Source organism: Lissotriton vulgaris, chromosome 9, assembly GCF_964263255.1.
Source record: "Lissotriton vulgaris chromosome 9, aLisVul1.2, whole genome shotgun sequence".
NCBI classification, from domain to species: Eukaryota; Metazoa; Chordata; class Amphibia; order Caudata; family Salamandridae; genus Lissotriton; species Lissotriton vulgaris.
The window spans coordinates 782257457-782278913 of NC_141697.1; the positions used below are offsets into that span (position 1 = coordinate 782257457).

At 44.8% G+C, this 21457-nt stretch overlaps 1 protein-coding gene across 1 annotated transcript in view; it reads right to left on the reverse strand.

The window, feature by feature from the left end:
* The window catches only part of ZFPL1 (zinc finger protein like 1), a 126460-nt gene extending 105856 nt beyond the window's left edge, over positions 1 to 20604 (reverse strand). The window contains exon 1 of the mRNA XM_086938507.1: positions 20399 to 20604. The gene's annotated coding sequence lies outside the window, so the exon portion shown is untranslated. The remainder of the gene's footprint in view (positions 1 to 20398) is intronic.
* Positions 20605 to 21457: the final 853 nt, after the last annotated feature.

Here is a 21457-nt window from a genome sequence, read left to right on the forward strand (position 1 = left end):
TAGGATATGTCCAGCGGTGTGTGTCGGATTGTAGACAATCTGATGCAGGTTCAATGCGTCTAGGCCAGTGATTATTGTTTTTGGCTGGGTCATATTGGGTTTATCAAACCAAATGTTAAGGTCACCCAGAACGCATAGGTTGGAGTGTATTGTTATCAGGTTTGAAACTGTGTCTAGAAGTGTGTCTGGGAATGTTGCCTTGCTAGGTGGAGGTCTGTAAAGGAGCAGGAAGTTACAGGAGGAAGACGGTGTAGGATTGCATCTTGTTAAAAGAGCCTCAAAATTCTTTATGGCGATGTCAATTTTAGCAACATGTATTGTTTGCCTGAATACAACAGCTAGACCACTTCCTTTTTTCGGCTATACGATTTTGGGATATTGTTTGATAGCCTAGAAGAATGGCTTCATGCAGGACTGGAGCCATATCCTCTCCCAACCATGATTGGGTTAGAAGGTCGTAGATGTGATGCTTGTTTTTAGAGAGGGAGAGCATTTATTAGTAGATAGTTTAGTGAGTGGCCTTTGGTGATAGTGGGACTTTTTTGTAGAAGAGTGATCAGTATTGTGTGTGTTTGTAGCAGGTGTATTTTTAGTGCTGGTATTAGCTGGATAGCAATCGTGTAGCTGTTCTGTATCGTGTTCCTTATCCAGCATGCTAGGAAGGCATTTTGATGGGTCTGTGTGTGTATGTGTTGGATATGGTGTGTGAGAGTGAGTTGGAGTGCTGTGTTGCTTTTGTGGTGTAACATTATTGTGAAGTAGACATGGGGAAGCAAAGTTGTGAGGCGTGGCATGTTGCTTATATTTTTTGCGTGTGTTTAAGGCGGAAGGTGTATGAGTCAGGGGAGGTGGTGCAGCATGTGGGTCATGTAGTAATGTTCTAAATTGTCCAATGGATGAGAGTCGGTTAGAAGAGAGTTGCTGTATCTGTGTTAGGTGAGGTGGAAGAGGTAAAGCTTGGCATTGGAGTTGGTTCCTTTGTGAGGTTTGAAAGGTGGGTATTTGTTTGCATTTTGTTATGGTAAGTATTATGAGGTGTTGTGCTTTGAAGATCTTGTTGTGCTGGTGTGTGTGATATGTTTCGCTTTTGAGGAGTAGTGAAAAGGGGTGCTGATGTATATGTTTCATGCAATGGATTTGGTTGTATAGTATTGTTTGTGAGAGGAGGTTGTGATGTGGTGATATGTTTATGAGTAGAGTATGTTGTGTGTAGGAGAGAATGAAGTAGAGGCGAGAGTGTTTATCTTAGACTGGTTTGTTGTAAGAGTTACAAAGTGTGGTGGTGTGCAGTGTGTGTGTTGTGCGTGTCTAGTCTCTCTGTGTGTTTATCAAATCTTTTGGTCATTCAATCCATTCAATCCATTCTATAAGAAAGTGCATCTATTTTACTGTCGATCTTTGTGAGGCTGCGCTGCATGTCGGATAGAATTTATTTAAAGATTTGTTTTGACGAAGAGTGATTAGACTCCGATCCGGACTCCACTGCGTCAAAGTCAACCGCTCTGTTCCTGGGTGTCTTGCATGGTTTGCATTGTAAGGAGTAGTTTCTGTCCTGTAACTCCAGTTCTGTAGTAGGGGTATCTCTGTTATAGTCATAATCTAGTGAATAGTCCCGCCCATGTGCGTGGACCCCGGAGCAATCAAAAATAATCTCTTAAAGTGTCGAAAAAATGCAGAACTGCACAGACAACGAACGCATCTCTGGTCACCTGAAAGACCTCCACTGGCTACCCGTCAATAAGAGAATCACTTTCCGACTGCTAACCCACGCACACAAATCACTCTACGACATCGGACCAGAATGCCTCAACTCACGACTGTCCTTCTACACCCCCTCCCGCCAACTACGTTCTTCCAGCCAAGCCCTCGCCACTGTACCTCGCATCAACAAGACCACCATGGGTGGCAGATCCTTCTCTTACCTGGCTGCTAAAACATGGAACTCACTCCCCGCGTACCTTCGCCTCACCCAGAACCACCTAGCATTCAGAAAGCAACTTAAAACATGGATATTTGACAAGTAATCCTCCTCCCCTTTCTAAGCGCCTTGAGACCCTCTGGGTAGGTAGTGCGCTATATAAATTCTCTAACTTGACTTGACTAGACACATAAGAGAGAATTTAAAGACAGATAATGCAGCCTATAATCAGGCTACACTGTCCAGTACTTCAACTAGAAATTCCACCAAAAAAATCCACAAACAGCAAAGCCTGTCCAGATTTCCCTTGCCTCAGCAGCAAAAACCCTCTGGAATGATAGAGAGGAGGACATGGACAGACAAGCCCCATAGGCTGCCATTATGTGGCTCAAAACAGGATGCTGTGCCTTTAAGAGAACTTTCCAGAACTTCACAGTATCCCAGAATGCACTGCAGGTCCCTTTTACTTTCAGTTCTTTTTGAAGGCGTAAAACGCCAGACCTGTAGCATTCCTTACATGAATATCTCTCCACCGAGGAGGAGGGCAGGCGCTTATGACTATAACAGAGATACCCCTACTACAGAACTGGAGTTACAGGACAGAAACTACTCCTTCTGTAGTAGGGGATCTCTGTATATAGTCATAATCTAGTGAATAGAATGGCAAGCCCATCCCCACACCAAAGCGGCGGTGGAGAAAAGAAATCAACACCACTATTGTGCGAACAAATTCCGCAGCGAAGCCTGTCCAACCTGAGCATCTGCCCTGGCATCAGTGTCCAGACAGTAATGCTTAGCAAAGGTATGAACCGACTTCTATTAGGAGCTTTCTGGCCGATCTTGAGGCCTTACAGCTCTCCCAGCTGATCACTAGCCCCACACATCGAGATGGTCACATTCTTGATCCTTTTTTTACGAACTTAGAGGGAGTCAGAGCTCTTGGTCCCACTCAGCTGGTCTGGACAGACCATATGTTGGTGAAAATATCCTGCCCTGTGTCTGATTCCCTTTTCATACCTCAGGATAGACTGGTTCTCAAGCGACACTGGCATAAACTACGACTAGAGGACTTTTATCATCTGCTTGAGGAGGCTCCCCTAGCTCCTTTCACTGAGGTTGATCGTGGATGTGACTCCTTCTGTGAGTGGATCTCTGGGGCCCTTGATTCCTTGATCCCCTTGGGCTGGTCCAAGTGTCGTCGGAAGGAGCCTAGTCCATGGTATGATAGTACCTTAGCATCCCTTAAAGATCTTGTAGACAGGCCGAGAGATCTTGGAGGAAATCGTTCGCCCCTGAATTGAAGGCTTGCTATTTTGCTAAGATCAAAATCTACCATAGGGCGGTATGTAAAACACAAGCAGCCTTTTATGCTCATGAGTTTCAGAATTACTCGAACCCTTCAAAACTCATTTTTAAGGTGCTAAAGGACCTGACGGCTAAGAGGGCATCTGCGGCTGATATATGTTCGGATTCCCACTGTGAGGGATTAGCCTCCTTTTTCCGTGAAAAAGTGCAAGCCATTTATCGAACTTTCCCAATGGGTTCTTTAACCCTGGAGGGGGGTAGCTGCACTTTGGAAGATAGTGAGTGTCTTACCACCTTACCCTCCCTATCTATGGAGGCCTTTGACTCTCTTAGCCTGAAAATCAAGTCAGGATCCCCGGCAGATCCGCTGAAACCGGCCCAACTTAAGAATCTGGCGCCGCTCTGCCGCACTCCTGTACTTTCCTTGATTAACCTGTCTCTTTCTTCCGGGGTAGTTCCCGTCAGATGGAAGCAGGCTGTAGTCACACTGATTTTAAAGAAGGCGACTCTTGACCCCCTTAAGCCTGAAAACTACCGCCCCATCTCTTTACTTCCTTGGGCCACGAAAGTTGCGGAGGCCCATGTAAACACCATTCTCTCAGACCATCTATCTAGGGCTAATATCCTTGACCCTACCCAGAATGGGTTTCTTGCGGGGCACAGCACGGAGACGGCCCTTCTTTCTATGGTCGAGCATCTGCGTTCTGTGCTTGATGCGGGTCGGACAGCGGCGCTATTGTTGTTAGATCTCAGCGCCGCGTTCGACACGGTCTCGCACGGGATTTTGCTGCAGCAGCTGGAGGAAGTGGGTGTCTCGGGCTCCGCCTTATGCTGGTTTCGATCTTTTCTTGCTGATAGGTCATTCCAGGTGGCGATCCCGCCCGGTAAATCGAAATCTCATTCGCTAGATCTGGGAGTCCCACAGGGATCATCGCTGAGTCCCACTCTTTTCAATCTCTACGTGAGACCGCTGGCTGCAGTCGTCAAGCAGTGGGGCCTGACGATGGTCTCTTATGCAGACGACACGCAGCTGGCGGTCACACTGAGTAGGGACTCAGATTTAGAGGCTCCCAGATTCTGCGATGGTTTACGAGCAGTGGCTAACTGGATGAATTCCAACTGTCTCCAGTTAAACACCAAGAAGACTGAGATTATGGTAGTGGGTAAGCAGGTAGAATTGTGGGGTGACAAGTGGTGGCCTTCTGAACTGGGTGTGACTCCTTCCCCAGCATCAGAGATCAAAAATCTGGGGGTATGGCTTGATCCATCCCTCAGTTTTGCTTGTCATACCAAGAAGGTGGCGGCTTCCTGCTATGGCATTATCAGAGGACTTAGACCGATCCTCAAATTCTTCGATGCATCCACTAGACAGCTGGTGGTTCAAGCATCAGTGTTGTCTAGGTTGGACTACGCCAGCTTTTTACTGGCTGGGATCAATCAAGCGGAACTCGCTCGATTACAGCGAGTCCAAAATGCTGCAGCCCGAGTGGTGATAGGCTTGCCAAGGCGCTGCTCAGTGTCTAAATCCTTGCACTCCCTACATTGGCTCCCTGTGCATCAGAGGATTAAATTTAAGGTCCTCTGTCTGGCCTTTAAAATTCTCAAGGGTCTGTCTCCTCAAATCTTGGAGAATTTGCTTACACCATATACTCCTCAGCGTGCCCTTAGATCCCTGGGTCAGAATTTAGCAGTGGTCCCGCGTTTTAGATTGAGCAGAGCTGGTGGCCGCTCTTTTCGAGTTTTGGCCGCAAATTGGTGGAACTCTCTCCCCATGCATATCAGGCTCATTGACGAGCTTTTCCAGTTCAGACGGGCCATTAAGACCTTTTTATTTGTCTAGCTCTTCTTCTGCGGTCTATTCTTCTGAGTTCCTTTAGTGTTGTGTTATATCTGCCTTGTCAAAGCGCCAGGACGCCCCTTTGCTGGGGCAGCTGTGCGCGGTATAAGTAAAAATAACATAACATAACATAACTTCCAAGTGGCGGCCTTGCATATTTCTGCAATAGGAACATTAAGGAGCAAAGCCGTTATGGCAGCTTTGCCCCTGGTGGAATGAGCCTTAGGTTTACCTCCTAAGGTCTTATTAGCTTTCTGGTAACACAGTTGTATGCAGGACACAATCCACCTAGAGATGGACTGCTTAGAGGTCGCAATACCCGTCCTGACTGATCCATAATTGATGAATAATTGGTCTGACCTACGAATATCTTTGGTCTTATCCAGATAAAATTTCAACACCCTCCTAACATCCAGGGAATGTAAGGACCTTCCCGCTGGAGATGAAGGATTCTGAAAAAACGTAGGCAAAGTTATAGTCTGGTTGACATGAAAATCAGAAATAACCTTGGGAAGAAATTTAGGGTGAGTACGCATAACAACCTTAGCAGCATGAAATACAGTATAAGGTTCTTGGCAACACAACGCCTGAATTTCACTCACCCTGCGGGCCGATGTAATGGCCACGAGGAACGCCGCTTCCAGGACAGGTGCTGCAATGAAGCCTTATGAATAGGTTCAGAAAGGCTCCTTCATCAATCTGGACAGCACCACATTCAATTCCCATGAAGGCGAAGAAAGCCTGACAGGAGGGAACACTTTCTTCAAGCCTTCCAAAAAGTCTTTGATCACAGGGATCTGGAAGAAGGAAGTCTGTGAAGGGCTTTTCCTGTAGGCAGTCAATGCAGCAAGATGAACCTTAATGAAATGAACATTAAGGCCACACCGCGCCAAATGTAAAAGGTAAGGAAGGATGACATCTTCCTTGCACGTTGTCGGGTCAAAGTTCTTGGACGCACACCAGATACAAAACCTCTTCCACTTGTAAGCATAGGATGTCAGAGTGGAAGGTCTCTTAGACTCCTTCAGTATGTCCATGCAATCTTCGGGCAGATTCAAGTGGCCATATTGCACTATCTCAGGAGCCATGCCGCCAAACTCAAAGACGAGAGGTTGGGGTGCAACATCTGCCCCCCGAACTTCGAGAGAAGGTCCGGCCTGCACGGCAGCCGTATGTGCGGAAGGAGAGACCGGTGAAGCAGGTCCGTGAACCACCACTGCCTGGGCCATTCCGGGGCAATCAGGATCATCCGTGCCCTGGACTGGGACAGCTTGATGAGCACCGCTGGAATCAGGGGAATGGGTGGAAAAGCGTACACAAAGCTGTTCGACCAGTTGATCCAGAGTGCATTCCCCAGCGTCCCTTGCTGGTAGTACCTGGAGGCGAAGTCTCGGCATTTGCTGTTTTCGGCGGTGGCGAACAGATCTACGTCTGGAGTCCCCCACCTTTAGAAGACTTCTCCTAGTACTTCGTCGTTTATGACCCATGCGTGGTTTTCCTGAATAAGTCTGCTCAGTGCGTCTGCCTGAAGATTCTGCACACCTGGTAGATGGGTAGCCGTTATCGTCAGTCCTCTGGCCAGAAGCTAGTGCCAGATCATCTGCACCTCCTGAGACAGGGTGCGCGATCTCGAGCCCCCCTGCTTGTTGAGGTAATACATCGTGGTCGTATTGTCCGTCTGTACAAGCAGAGAGTTGGTCTGGAAGGACGGATGAAAGGCCTTCAGTGCCAAGTGAACAGCTCTGAGTTCCAGGAAATTGATGTGATACGTGGACTCCATCGGAGACCACGGTCCTTGAATCTGTAAGTCTCCCAAATGCGCTCCCCAGCCGTGGAGAGAGGCATCCGTCACGATAGTCTGAGTAGGAATGTCCTTGTGGAAGAGAACCCCTCTGAGGAGATTCTCCGCTGAACACCACCACTTCAGGGACTGAAGAGCATGCAGTGACAGTCGTATCTTGTCGTCCCAAGATCCTTTCCTCTGATCCCAATGGTCCTCCAAGCACTCCTGCAGAGGTCTCATGTGTAGCCGCGCATGAGGAGTGAGGAAGATACAAGAGGCCATCGACCCCAGTAGAGAAGACACCGTGCTCACTGTTGTAGATGGAGCGGTCATAAGAGCCTGAGCCTTCCGAAGGATCGATCGCCGTCGCTCCTCCGAAGGAGACACGCTTGCTGACAGCGTATTGATGGTGGCTCCCAAGAACTGAATTCCTAGTATAAGAATTGGCTTGGTAGTTTGGTCTGCCCTGTTCCCATGATGCACTGGGCCAGGGTCAGACTAATTTGCATATAGCCAAGTTCTGAGCTGGGATGGTGCAGTGAGCTGAAAAACGGTGATGGATCAAGCCCTGATCTTTGGACTGGGTAAGAGTGGTCTGCTTAATTCAGACACTCTGTTCATCACCACCCCCTTTTCTGAATCCCAAGAACTGAATGCACTGGACCGGGATCGGGACAGACTTGGACATGTTGATATGCAACCCCAACTTGTTCAGGAGAACGCACGTCTTCTGGAAGTGTGCTTGAGCTTCCGAGAAGGAGGAGGCCTTGATCAACCAATCGTCCAGGTACGGGTAGACAAACACCTTGTTCTTCCTTAGGTGTGCCGCTACCACTGCCATACACTTCGAGAATGTTCTTGGCGCAGATTTCAGCCCGAATGGCAGCACTGTGTACTGATAATGGTTGGTGCCGACTTGAAATCGCAGAAACTTCGTGTGTTTGCATGTAATGGGAACATGGAAGTACGCATCCTGTAGGTCTATTGCACACAGCCAGTCTCCCTGTTGCAACTGAGGGTAAATCTGATGCAACAACAGCATGCAAAACTTTTCTCTGCGAAGCCACTTGTTTGCCTGCCGCAAGTCCAGAATGGTCCTGAACTCGTTCTTGTCCTTCTTGCGAACCAGGAAGAACCGGGAGTACAGCGTGGAAGGGTATTCTCAGATGTGAGACCCTTGCTCATTGCACCATCAGGATTCAAGCAAACCGGGCCGAAGACGGCTGTAATGCCAGAAACCGGTCCCCGGGAGCTTGTTTCCTTCCCAGTGTAAGAATTGGCTTTTGTAGTTTGGTTTGCCCTGTTCCCATCATGCACTGGGACAGGAACAGACTAATTTGCATATAGCCAGGTTCTGAAACTGGGATGGTGCAGTGAGCTAAAAAACGGTGTTGGATCTAGCCCTGATCTCTTGACTGGGTGAGAGCTTTCTGCTTAATTCAGAGACTCTGTCCCTCACCACCCCTTGTTGTAAATATTTTTGTCCACCCTAAGTGTGGAAGGGTATTCTCAGATGTGAGACCCTTGCTCATTGCACCATCAGGATTCAAGCAAACCAGGCCGAAGACGGCTGTAATGCCAGAAACCGGTCCCCGGGAGCTTGTTTCCTTCCCAGTGTAAGAATTGGCTTTTGTAGTTTGGTTTGCCCTGTTCCCATCATGCACTGGGACAGGAACAGACTAATTTGCATATAGCCAGGTTCTGAAACTGGGATGGTGCAGTGAGCTAAAAAACGGTGTTGGATCTAGCCCTGATCTCTTGACTGGGTGAGAGCTTTCTGCTTAATTCAGAGACTCTGTCCCTCACCACCCCTTGTTGTAAATATGCAAGTCCAGAATGGGCCTGAACTCGTTCTTGTCCTTCTTGCGAACCAGGAAGAACCGGGAGTACAGACCTCTTCCTCTTTGAGACAGAGGTACGTCTTCTATCGCCCTTTTCCTTAACAGGATATCGGCCTCCGCCTGGAGCTCGCGCAGTTGATACTGCGAGCTGACCGGTGGATCGCTGGAGGAGTTCTGATGAACCAAATACTGTATCCATTGCAAACAATATTCAGCACCCACTTGTCCTGAGTAATTTTTTTCCACTCTGCCACAAAAAATTGAACGCTTCCCCCCACCGGAGAGGGTAACGGATGAAGGGGAAGTAACTGCTCAGGGTCGAGACCCGGCCGGGCCCTTGTTCGCGGTAGAGGACTGCTGTCCCCCTCTACCCTTTTGCCGTTTCTGGAAGGGTCTCCGGAACTGCTGCTGTTGTTGCTGTTGCTGTCCCGAAGACTGCCCCCGTCCTTTTCCTTGTGCACCGAACTGTCTCTGGAACGGTCGGTAGGACTTCTTCTCTTTGGGCTTCTCCAAGCCCACAGCCGTAAGGGTCTCCGCCTCCGCTTTCATGCGGGCCATCTCATCATCACCGTGTTTTCCGAACAAGGTTTCCCCGGAAAAGGGCAGATTGGCAACCCGCTGCTGGGCCTCTGGCTTGAGTGACGTGAGCCGGAGCCAGGCATGTCGCCGCTGATTGATTCCATGGCAGTAACCATGGCACGCAAATCCAAACATTCCCCCTGGCCTATTTCTATCCAACTCCTACTGGGGAAAGAGGGCAACAGTTAAGGGATGTCCATGTTTCCCACGGATCTAGGACCCAGGACACTCAGGTTCCATGGGTGGGTTATAACAACAATTCCCCCAGCTGGGACCTGTTTGCGCTGAGTAATAGATTTAGTGTCCTAGACCAGATAGATTGACAGCAGACCCCCGACCCACTCCAGTCTAGTAAGGAGGATAAGGAGGCCCTTCATATGGATTCTTTTAAGTGCCCTATAAGAGTATGTAGTTTACACGAGGAGTGGTCAGCTGGGAAGGATCGAGAGTGTGCTGCCAAGGGGACCAAGAACGGTAACCAGGGGGTGTGTATAGAGAGCAGAACTCCCTATTTAGATAGCCAAGTGGACACCAGAAGTGCAGTGTCCCAGTTGGTTGTGGAAAGGGCTTTTGTGTCTGAGGGGGGTGGGACAAGCCACATCCTCAATGACAGTAGTGCTGATGCTCTGACTGCTCTGACTGCCTTTGGACCGATTACAGATCCAGTGGTAACTGGAAGCAGGGAGGGTGAGTCGGAGGATTCCATTAAAATTCTTTCCTGGAACTTGGCTGGAATTAAAAACAAACTGTTGTGCCCAGATTGGGGAACATTTGTGGAGGCAAACGACGCTTGCCTTTTCCAGGAAACCTGGGCGCTAACTGATACACCACGGCGGGGGTATTCTACCTTTAGTATACCGGCAACTAAGAAGTGAATGGGGAGACCTTCAGGGGGTCTTAGCATTTGGGTGGGCAACCATTTGGGGGCCCAGGTGGTCCAGATCCCTACTGGGTCTTTAGATGTGCAGTGTGTCTTACTTACATCCCCAGGAAATAAGCAAACCACTTTTATAAATGTATATTCTCGACCAACTCCGAGTGGAAAGGAGTCCGGCACTATTGATCAGCTCAAGCAGTTCATTTCGACTCTTGATCCTTCTATTATTTAAATTGTGGGTGGTGATCTTAACTGCCAGTTTGAGCCACTTATTGATGCAACTGAAGTTGGTATAGAGGATGAGGACTACATTTGGCATGTTCCGGAACCGCAGAGACAGGTAGTTAGAGCTTGGACCCCTCTAGTATTACAAATTAATTCATTTATACTCTCGTCCTCCCTTAGAGCATGCAATGGGAGAACAAAATCTGACAGACCTGGGTGTATGACATTCAACAGAGTAGGCCATAATTCTATTTTGGACTATATATTAGTCGAACATAGAACTTGGGGAATGGTCCTGGACTTTAAGATACACGAAAGAAAAGACAGTGACCACAATCCATTGTTCCTGACCTTAAAACCAGAGAGTATGGGTATTCCAAGACCAGCCCCGGACCAAAACTCAGTCGGATTGCCACTTCTTTTAACTAACAATAGGCGGAGAGTGAAGTGGCCACTGATAGTAGATTCGCCAGATAAACTTGCAGAGGTGTATCGAAGGGTGCTGCCGTACCTTAGAGATATGGGTGAGGTGATGGACAGAGACATGCCCTTAGGGGTGGAGAATGAGCCTCGGAAAATTCATCAGGGGCTAATTCAGAGTCTCTCTGTTGTGTTCTGCTCAGTAGGGTGAGCAAAGACAAACTTAGATATAGTCAACCCCTGGTATAATGCACATTGTAGGGAAGCTAAAAAGGATTTGCTCCTTGCCGTTAAGCTAAACGATAAAACCAGGATAAAGTACTGTCGGCGCATATATAAACAGGCCATCCAGAGGGGGAGGAAAGACTGGGAGGCAGAAAATTGGGAAGACCTTAGAACTGCGCTTAACTCTAAAGATTTTAAAGCTTTCTTGGCAATTGTTAGCTGCAGGAGTAGGGCTGGCACCGTGGCCAATGAACCAAACATAGCTGCCTCAGCCTGGGAAGCACACTTTGGGGCTCTGTATTCCCCCCTGAGCAATGATTGCACAGAGACGTCTCTCCCATGCCTCCCCCACGAGTATAGACTAGAGGGGGCATGTGAGATCACCTTGAAGGAGGTAGAGGAGGCGATCTTGACGTTAGCCCCAAATAAGGCCCCTGGCCTAGACAAGATACCAGGAGATCTATATCGTTCTGAGCCAAAAATATTGGTTCCCTACCTATGTGTTCTCTTTAATAATATACTGAACGGTATGGATCCCCGGATACTTGGCGGGGTGCGGAAATTGTACCCATCTACAAGAAAGGATGCCCCCTTATGCCATCAAACTATAGGCCCATTAGCCTTATAGATGTGACACAGAAACTGATGGGCCGAATAATTTAGGGTAGAATACAGAGCTGGATGGAGGATAACGATATTCTATCCCCTTTTCAGGCGGGCTTCAGGCAGGGCACATCAACAGTGGACCAGTTGTTTAGACTGCAGGTCATTTACTGGAAAACGGTGACTGTAGAGGGTGGCAGCCTCTACATGATCTTTGTTGACCTGCGGTCGGCATTCGACCTAGTACCTAGAAGTAAACTGTGGAAGGTACTTCAAGACCTGGGCCTACCACAGTATTTACTTAGGGTCCTGGTGAGTCTGCATACTGACACTTATGCCCGGGTAAGGTGTGGGAAACAGGGAGTCCTGTCAGGTCACTTTCCGGTGAACCAAGGGGTGTGCCAGGGCTGAGTACTGGCCCCTACCCTCTTTTTCCTCTATATAAATGGTTTGGTTGACCATCTTCTTGGAGAATGTAACATCGATGCCCCAAGATTAGCCACCGGTAGGGTGCCCGCTCTGATGTTCCCAGATGACACTTTGTTGTTGTCCAAGACATCAACGGGCATCCAACGTATCCTTGATGGCTTTGCCAACTTTTGCGTACTGAGGGGGCTGGAGATCAACCTGGATAAAACCAAGTTCATGATCTTCAACCCACCGAGACAGACACGCCCCAATCCCCTCCTAGGTGGAACCCCATTGGAGAGAGTGAAGACGCTCGAATACTTAGGTATCACTCTGGGAGAACACCTGGAATGGGACCCGCAGCTGGCTACAGCCGCACTCAAGCTAACAAAGGTGGTGGGGGGGATCCAGCGGTTGCATAGAATGTCCGAATTCAAACCTGCGGCCCCAGTAATTGAAATTTACGGTGTACAGACTAGAGCGGCAGCCCTCCATGGGGCCGAGCTTCGGGGGCACGAGAAATCTCAAAATCTAGCCAGGGTAGAGCATGCATTTGTTAGGAACCTACTGGGTCTTCCTGTAAGTACCCCTAGGGTACCACTGCGTATGGACTTAGGGCTACTCCCTATTGAGGAAGTTATGCCCTTACGTATTCTATTATATTGGGAAAGACTGTGGTCCGTCCCGGAACTCTCCTGCTATAAAAATGAATTTGTGGAAATTTGGGGCGCATTAAGAAGCAAGAACATTAGGTGGCTCGCCCACATAAAGTTAACAATTTACAGGCTAGGCATACCGAATTTTTGGGAAACACCGGAAGTTGCTTGCCCGGAGATATCTAAAGCCGACTTGAAACGCCACTACAAGAACTATAACCTAGCTTCCCTGCAAGAGAGAACTACGGGGGGAGACTGACCATTGAGTTCCTCCAGGTCAAAGAAGATTACAAAAGGGAGGAATTCCTAGACTTAATATTCACCGCAGTAGCACGTAAAGTGTATATGCAATTCAGACTTGGCACTCTCCCCTGCGTGCGGCTCTGGTCTAGAGGGTGAAATCCACGTATTTTTCTTCTGCCCAGCGTATCAGGGTCCACGCAAGCACTGGTTTATTGCAATTTGCAGAAATCTAGGTTTTCGTCGGTGTGCGCATGCATTTAGGGTGTTATAATACGATACCCATCCCCCAATAGTTTGTGCAGTTTCCCTTTTTTTTAACGCAATGTGGCACAAACGCAGGAAATTAATTATTGTTCCTAGTGTTTAGCATGAGATTGCTTTTCTTTTATATCTATTATGAAGTTCGATAATGAGAAGTAGTTTAATCTTGTTTTATACTATGTACAGTATTGTATGTTTTGTATATCTCTATACACAATGTACTTTTAATTGTTATTTTTATTTATTGTCTTAAACTTATTATATGTATAAACTTTTATGGTCCTATGCGGCCGAAATAAAGTTTTTGAACGACTATGACTTGTCACAGCTGGAGGGTTTAATTAAAAAAACTGACCTCTAACAATTCCAATCAGCACTCATTTCTACCCATGTGGTGTCTGGCTTCATACGACTGAAACAATTCACTCCAATATTGCTCACCCTTGCCTGGCTTTCTATAGAAAAGAGAAGCTTATTCAAAATAGCTTACAGTTTCCATACAACTACACACATGGGCTCACCTAATGAAGTTTAAATTTAAACGCTCAGGTAGATCATGATAATTCCAGAGTACAGACTCTTTCCTCCTAGAAACACTATGTTCAAGAAATCTGAAACTTTAAATTAAGCTTTTTCAGGAAGTGGAACTAGAGTATGTAACTCCATTCTTCTCCCTGTCAGGGGAAACCCTGCTTGTAGCACATTCAAGAGAGAGATCCAATTTCTGCTCTTCTATACCACTTCCAACTGAGAACCTCTCTATGATTAGCTTCGTACAACTTGAATGTTGGTTTACTGATTAAAGATTATTTTAAAGAGACTTGGATGTTCAAATTGAGTGTTATGTGGAGGCTATGAATTGGGACTTGCCATTTGGCCTCAAATGTATACCTCATAGAATCCATACCAGAGGTCACTTAACAAAGGATACTTCGCAATTATAGAATACAGTGATTTCAGAGTTTTACTATTTATAGATGTCAGCTAGGTTCTTGTATCTTCATAATCTTTAATTTAATATACATCTGATTATTTGTAAAGTACTCTGCTTACCCGAAGGGTATGGATTGCTACACATAAAACTAGAAATAAAATATGAATACTAAGGGCCCGATTCTGATGCGGGTTGAAAAGCATTCCCACCCAGGCCCTGATTCTGATGCGGTTAGGAAGGCCCCTTAATGGCATTTTCTCCTTCCAAATAGGATCGGGAGAGACCCAGTGCCCAATTATGATGCGGTTAGGAACATGTGCTCCCATTGAAGTCAATGGAAGTCCAACCAAATCGTATCTGGAAGCATCCGGATGCATCGTACTTGCTCGGTCTGACTCTCCCGATCCAAGTGGGTTGGAAACCATTTCCAACCCGATTCGGTCGGGAAGCATTTCCAACCCGCATCAGAATTAGCCCCTTAGTAGGGAAAACTCTCTGGAATTACTCAATTTTAAATTAAGTAATAAAGAGACTAGAAGATTTTGATTCAATTAACCTTCTTTGATTCTGCACATATAGGTTTGATTAGTTTAGTTTCAATTTACCAGAAATGTAACTTTTTTCCTTTATTTCCCCAACCAATCACAAGTAAGGTCTCAAGTATTTGCTCAGTGAATTCTCTCATCCTTTCCAGTAAACGTTTTGTAGCTGAGGATGGGCGTAAACCGACACCAATGTGACCTTCTACCCTGTGCAAATCCACAAAATTATGTCCCTAAAGAACAGATCAGTTTGATCAATACTAAATGCCAATGATCACCTGAATAAAGTAACCACTTCCCTACACCCTGCTACCGCACAGCCACAATGAATGAAGTAGAACATATAAAAACAATAGCCGTTAATGCTTAGAGTGCCACATGAATTATAAAAAAAAGGAAGCAAGGAACTCTGGGTAGATCCCAAGTGTAGGTGGAGAGCAGCTCCTACAGAGTACCCTACAACATCAGCAACGCTCTGAATCTGCTCACCTCTGATGTCTGCTTTTCTAGTGAAGTTTTTAAGCATAGTATTAGCACAGTGCCATCCACACCACGCTAGAAAGCAGCAAAAATATTTTGCCATTTCTACTGTAAAGTCTTTAAGCATAAAATTAGGTGGTGCACAGGCTTACAGAACTGGAAGTGTGTACATATATATATATATATATATATATATATATTATACCAATATTTATTTATATGTGTGTTTTTTGTACATATTTATATCTATTTACCTCATTATCTCTTTTTAGCACAATTCATACTGTTATGATCAATTTTAAAAGGCTATTTATATTATTTTAACAATTTTATCTCAGGGATCTGGGATATTCTATTGTTATAAATATTGATATGCTTCTTGAATCATGCAGGTTGCACTTTATAATGCTTCTTTTTTGCACATGTTTTGCACAGTTTTTTGCACTTTTGAATTAATTGCTGCTTTGCTATTTGCACCATCATTACCATATAAAATGTAATAGACCATGGATAAACTTTTGTAACTTTTTAATCATATAACAAGAGGAAAAAGGAGAAAAACTAGTGTATTTAAGAAATCATCGTGTTTTATGTATTTATACAGACAGTGCCACATAATATTAAAATTCTCTTTAAAGATAGAGGATATATAAAACACGAAAGTTACACTGAAATATCCATGTTTAGTAACTGTTTTATTGATGCCATTATATCTTATAACAAGAATTATTCAGCAAGAAAAACAATATGTATGTTTTCACTTTTTATGATCACGTGACATAATGAAGAAGGGTGTGTATCACCTGGCATATAAAAAAGCAACAAACATTTTGACAATTGCAGTGTGAACAAGGGCTATATATATATATATATATATATATATATATATATATATATATATATATATATATATATATATATATATATATATATATATATATATATTCCACCACTATGTTCCAGTTGCCCGGGTTTGCAGCGCTCCTCATAGGGAGCACTATCTTCGAAGCCAATAAACGAATATTAGAACATGTTCGGGCCACGATCCACAAGGATCGCCCAAATACTGTTGCAAGACATATGGAGCAATTCCATGAAGGAAATTGGGAACCTCTGAAATACTGCGCATTGGAACAAGTACCAGTTTCTGAAAGAGGAGGCGACCGAATCAAAAAACTCCAACAACGGGAATCAAAGCATATCCTCACCTTTAGGACCCTGGACCCGAGAGGATTGAATCAAAATGAGGAATTGTATGTTCATCTATAAATACCAATACATTTAAAATCTGAATAATACACTCACCAGAGAGAACAAAACATATGAGAAAGCCACTTGGGGTGAAATGAACCCTGGGAATACAAGGAGTTATAAATCAGAACAACAGCTCACCGGAGAGCAAAAACTCCAGCAAATAAATAAAACAATAGATTAAAGATGAAGATGAATGATCATACAAAACGGCATTATTTTGAACACTTTTTACACACTAAAATGATTGAATGCTCACCAGAGAGCGAGAAGACAAAAAGACAAAACTAACTGGTCTGAAATCATGCCACACGGACAATTGCCAAACCTGAAAAGTTTATTTTTCCTTTATAAAATCACTGAGCACAGAAAACTGTAAAAATGTAAATCACACACTACTAATACCACAATGCACTTGTAATTTAGTTTGAAAAAAAGAGGAAATGACCTCATGATGAAAATATAAAAAAAATGTGTTTGCTTTAGCTCAGTACCCGTGAACAAGCCTTGTGAGAAGGTGAAACGCGTTGGGCAACAGGCAAGCGTTAATAAAGTCGCTGTAACCTTCTGAAAAACACTCGAGTGTGTGCTTTCCTACTTTTTTCAATTAAGGATTGGAAGCTTTGTGGAATTTACGATCGGCTGGACTCCTGCCGAAAGGAAAAGCACCCGTGGATAATAGAGCGCCAGCGTTAAAAGAAGGAGTCAACCCGGTTTGAGGATATAATATATTTGCTCCACTTGCACCTCTCGTTCTGCACTCCCGAGCGGGTTTTTGGTCCACGGGGGTGCTCCCTCACAAATTTCTCACAGCTCCTTCAATAAAAAGAAGGAGACCAGCACTCGCGGGGGTTGACTCCAATGGTTTATTGGATTAGGGATACGCGCACAATCCCGTTTCGGCAAAACTGCCTTTATCAATAGTGGCTGCGATATTATATATACCTGCAGGAAAGTGTCACTCTAAGTGTCACACATTTTGCAGAGTGCTAGATGAAGAGCAGCATTTTGTCCAATAACAGTTTTCCCAAATGAACATGAAGCACCCATATTTGCAAAACTGTATTTTATGAGGATTAGCCGGGAGTTACTGCTTTTTACTAGGTTAGTGCCCTTCCATTTCTGTTTTTTGCTGCAGTTGTAAGATCTTATTAGTTTCTCATAGCTCAAATGGGTGTAATTTCTGATATTCATATGATTCCCTTGTCTTCATTTTGCTTGCAAGAAAGTGTTTCATAGTCGTTGAATATCCCTCATAATTGCACTGAAATTTTGAAAATGTCACAGATAAGCAATCTGAAACCTTGGCAGCTATGAATTAGGGGTACAATTATTAAAGAAAGTATCAAATGTGCACCCATGGTATATGTCCTTGCATTAAGTGCAGATTTACAGCTTTCCTGAATTCACAAGATTTTACAAAAGTAGGTCAGGAAATAGTACTCCTAGAAAATATTTGTGAACTGCATGTTAGCATGAGCAAACTTGAATGTGTAGAGTTGCTCATGCGAAAATCTGTTCAGTGTTTGCAAATTCACTTTCCCTCAAGCCACTTTTTTCCCTGCCCTATGAGAAGTTTTACCTCTGCCATTGTCAGGAGTAAATTTCCAACCTTTCTCAGTATGGGAAAACATGCAACATGCAAGTTAGTAGGTTTCATAGACTCAAAAGGGCATTCCAACCCTGTAACTTTTGCTTATCACTACCTTCAGCACCAGTATGTAGATCTGCGGAAACGTGGAAAAAATAAGAATATTGCTAGTATTCAAACCCTACAATGGTATGAGCCCTCGAATAATCAGAGAGGCTATATCAGAGCTCTTATATAATGAGATTGTGTCCATAATTTGTTGTTGCATTACATGGCACAAAAGGGATAAGTGGATTTTGTTACAGGACAGGTGGATTTATGAAGCAACCTGCCCCATTGACAAGTAGATATTTTAATAAATTCCACACCCCTGAAGTATAAATTGTGTCTGAACGATTCACAGAAACGATCTAGAATTTGGTGGTGTCCAGAAATATCCCTGGGAAATGGCACAGGTGCCAGCACAAGAGGCCCTTGATTTGAGTTGAGAAAGCTTCTAAGACCCACACTGGTGAGAGCAGAGAACAGACAAAGAAGAGGAATGTCTCTGGAAAAATCACACAGAGACCAAATAAAGGAATGTGAGGCAGTGGCACTTCGGCTTGGAAAGTGATAAAGATAGCGATAATCTGGAAAGAGAGGATTCAGAGAAACACGTGTAGGTGGGCAAACCCACCATGATAGGAAACTAGTTCAAGAGGTAGGAGTACTTTACAGGTACACAAATCAAAAGGAGGGCAATTCTGAGAAACACAGTCTACATGAGTAGAAAGCAAAATAACAACATAGGGAAAACCCAATTAGGATGTATAGGTCGGCTCGGATCAGACACGAACACGTTGCTGGGAAAAACATTCAGAGAAGCAACAATTCAATGGAATAAAGCAAACTATTCTGATTCAATTCCTTTCTATTCAATTCAGAGGAGCACAACCAAATGAACACTTTTCTGCGGTACAAAAAGAAATATCATTAGAACGTAATCCCGAACTAGATGCTAGACATGTGATAAAACTAGCTAGTAAGCAAATAAGAGGCAATAAAGAGGCGCAGGTCCTGTGAGCATAGATAGGAAACAGAGAGAAACACAATTAGGGTGAAATGTACATACAGATTTGACTTCAGCACTCTGACCGAAACAATTAAAAAGGAGTAGTAGAGTGCACAAAAACACAACTAAGAAAAACACCCTACCTAAGCAACTAATCAGAGGATCGAGAAGCAAATAATCAGAGAGGCACAGTTCAGAAGCAAACATTCAAATATCATTCATAAGCAAAGGTACATAAGGATAATTCTGAAACACGTGGTACAGAGTGAGACAAATTACAGGGAGCAGTTACAAAGATCAAAGATATGTACAACTGTGAACATCTTGCACAGAAGTGACATAAGTACATGGGGATACATTTCCTTAAAAGACATACCTCTGCACCCTGTAACCTACAGTAAGAATTCTGGGATGATCAACATCAGGAATATACTTCAAAGGTAGAAATACGGCATTACGAGCCATGTGAATGGAGATATAGAGAGGCATGTTGGAAACTCGAATCTAGTTATCCAATAAAATTGACCGCATGCACTAAGATAATATTGTGCAGGTCAAAAATGTTAACTATTAACATATTGCATGATTAAGTTCATGTTCAGCTTTCTTTTATTGTGGTTTACATTAACCTCTAACTGGCCTTTTAACATTAAAATGATGGTTGTTACTCAAGATATGTTTTTCTTAGGCATTATTTCTAAATACAGAGAAATGTACATGTAAAACTTCCCTACTTTCCACCGCCAGCAACCACTCATAATTTCAGATGCATTCTTTATCTTTTCTCTGCATAGGTTCAACTTTCCTTGGCACTAAATTATGGGTGGAAATATTACATATCGAACACTATTCCGAGGCTAGAACGTTTAGAGGATCGACAGTTTGAACTGTGCTTTTTTTGTTGGAATTATTTCACCTGGTAGAAAACAATGGGTCATCATTTCACCAGGACCTGTATTCCAGAAACATCACTTACATTTCCTGAGATTAGAAGCCAGTGGTATTATTAGTTGTCACATTACTACATAAGAGAGTTATCCCTCCTCCACATTTGCAAGGCTCTGCCGGGCATACTTTTCATTACTACTGTATTATGACATCTTCCCCTGTACTCCAAAGATACCATTGAGATTGCTTTTTTTGCAATAAATTCTTGCTTCTGGGTGTTTACTTAGGGAAATATATCCTATCAAGAGTTTACATTTCTCATCAAGATTTTCCCCTGAGGGTTTATCAATATTGGCATCGGATGCCACTGCCACTATTTACCCAGCATGCACAGTAGTGAAAGGCTCCTGTAGTGAGCAAGTGTCAATCTGACTCTTCAGTCTCAACTGCTTCCCTGTCAGACAGGTACGTAATACTAACCTCAGACCCGAGGGCGGCCGCGACTTGACACTCCTCCTTTTACCGGGGCGCTGCTCTGTTTGATTACGGGATCAGAGGTGGGTTGACTCCCACCAGCACTTCGTAAACAGCAGCATTCCACCGTTCACCAGCTCCTGCCACGTCTCTTCCGGGAAGGGCTCACAAAGATGACGTCATGCGCTGGGTTTGACAACAACCGCTGCGACACTGTGCTGAGAGCGCAGCTGCGGATGACGCTCCAGGAGATGGGGTCACTCAGGGCTTGGCGCACGGCCCGTGCACCAGATCTCTGCTGTTGAACACCTGTTTTTTCTACGATTTCAAGTGTCGGGTTTACTAAGGTGTCGCACCACTCTACGTGGAACCAATTTCCCCCTCACAATATGCTATGTTCTTAGTATTTTCACGATTCATTGGGTTACTTGCCTTATCCTAAACAAACATTTGCAATGCAATAGGTCTCGCATTAGGAAAGTGTGAGCTATTGATATTATAAAACATTTTTTTTTTAATATGTGTTGGCTTTGAAAATATATAAATTAATAGCATCGCTATTCACAAAGCCAAAAGCTTACACTTTCCTAATGCGAGTCCTATTTGGCTATGGCATTGCTTGTTGGTAGCAAGCAAGGACAGTGTTGTTGTGGTGCTGAGTGACGATGTGGTTGGGCTGAGTGATGTGGTGGTGTATTAGAGTGATGTGGTGGTTTCCCAGAGTGATGTGGTGGTGTCCCCGAGTGATGTGGTGGTGTTCCCGAGTGATGTAATGGTGTCCCTGAGTGATGGAGGGTGGAGTTGGAGGGTGAGGGTGGAGTTCAGTTGGAGGGTGAGGGGGTGTGATGGTGTGTGGGGGTGGGTGCAAGGGTGTGTGATGATGTGTGGGGGTGAGTGAGGGTGTATGAGGGGTGAGGGGGTGTGTGATGGTGAGGGGTGAGTGAGGATGAGGGTGTGATGGTGTGTGAGGGTGAGTGATGGTGTGTGGGGGTGAGGAGGGGTGAGGGTACAAAGTAAATGGTGGCAGGGCAGACATCATAAGAGAGAGGAACACAAATGTTAAGA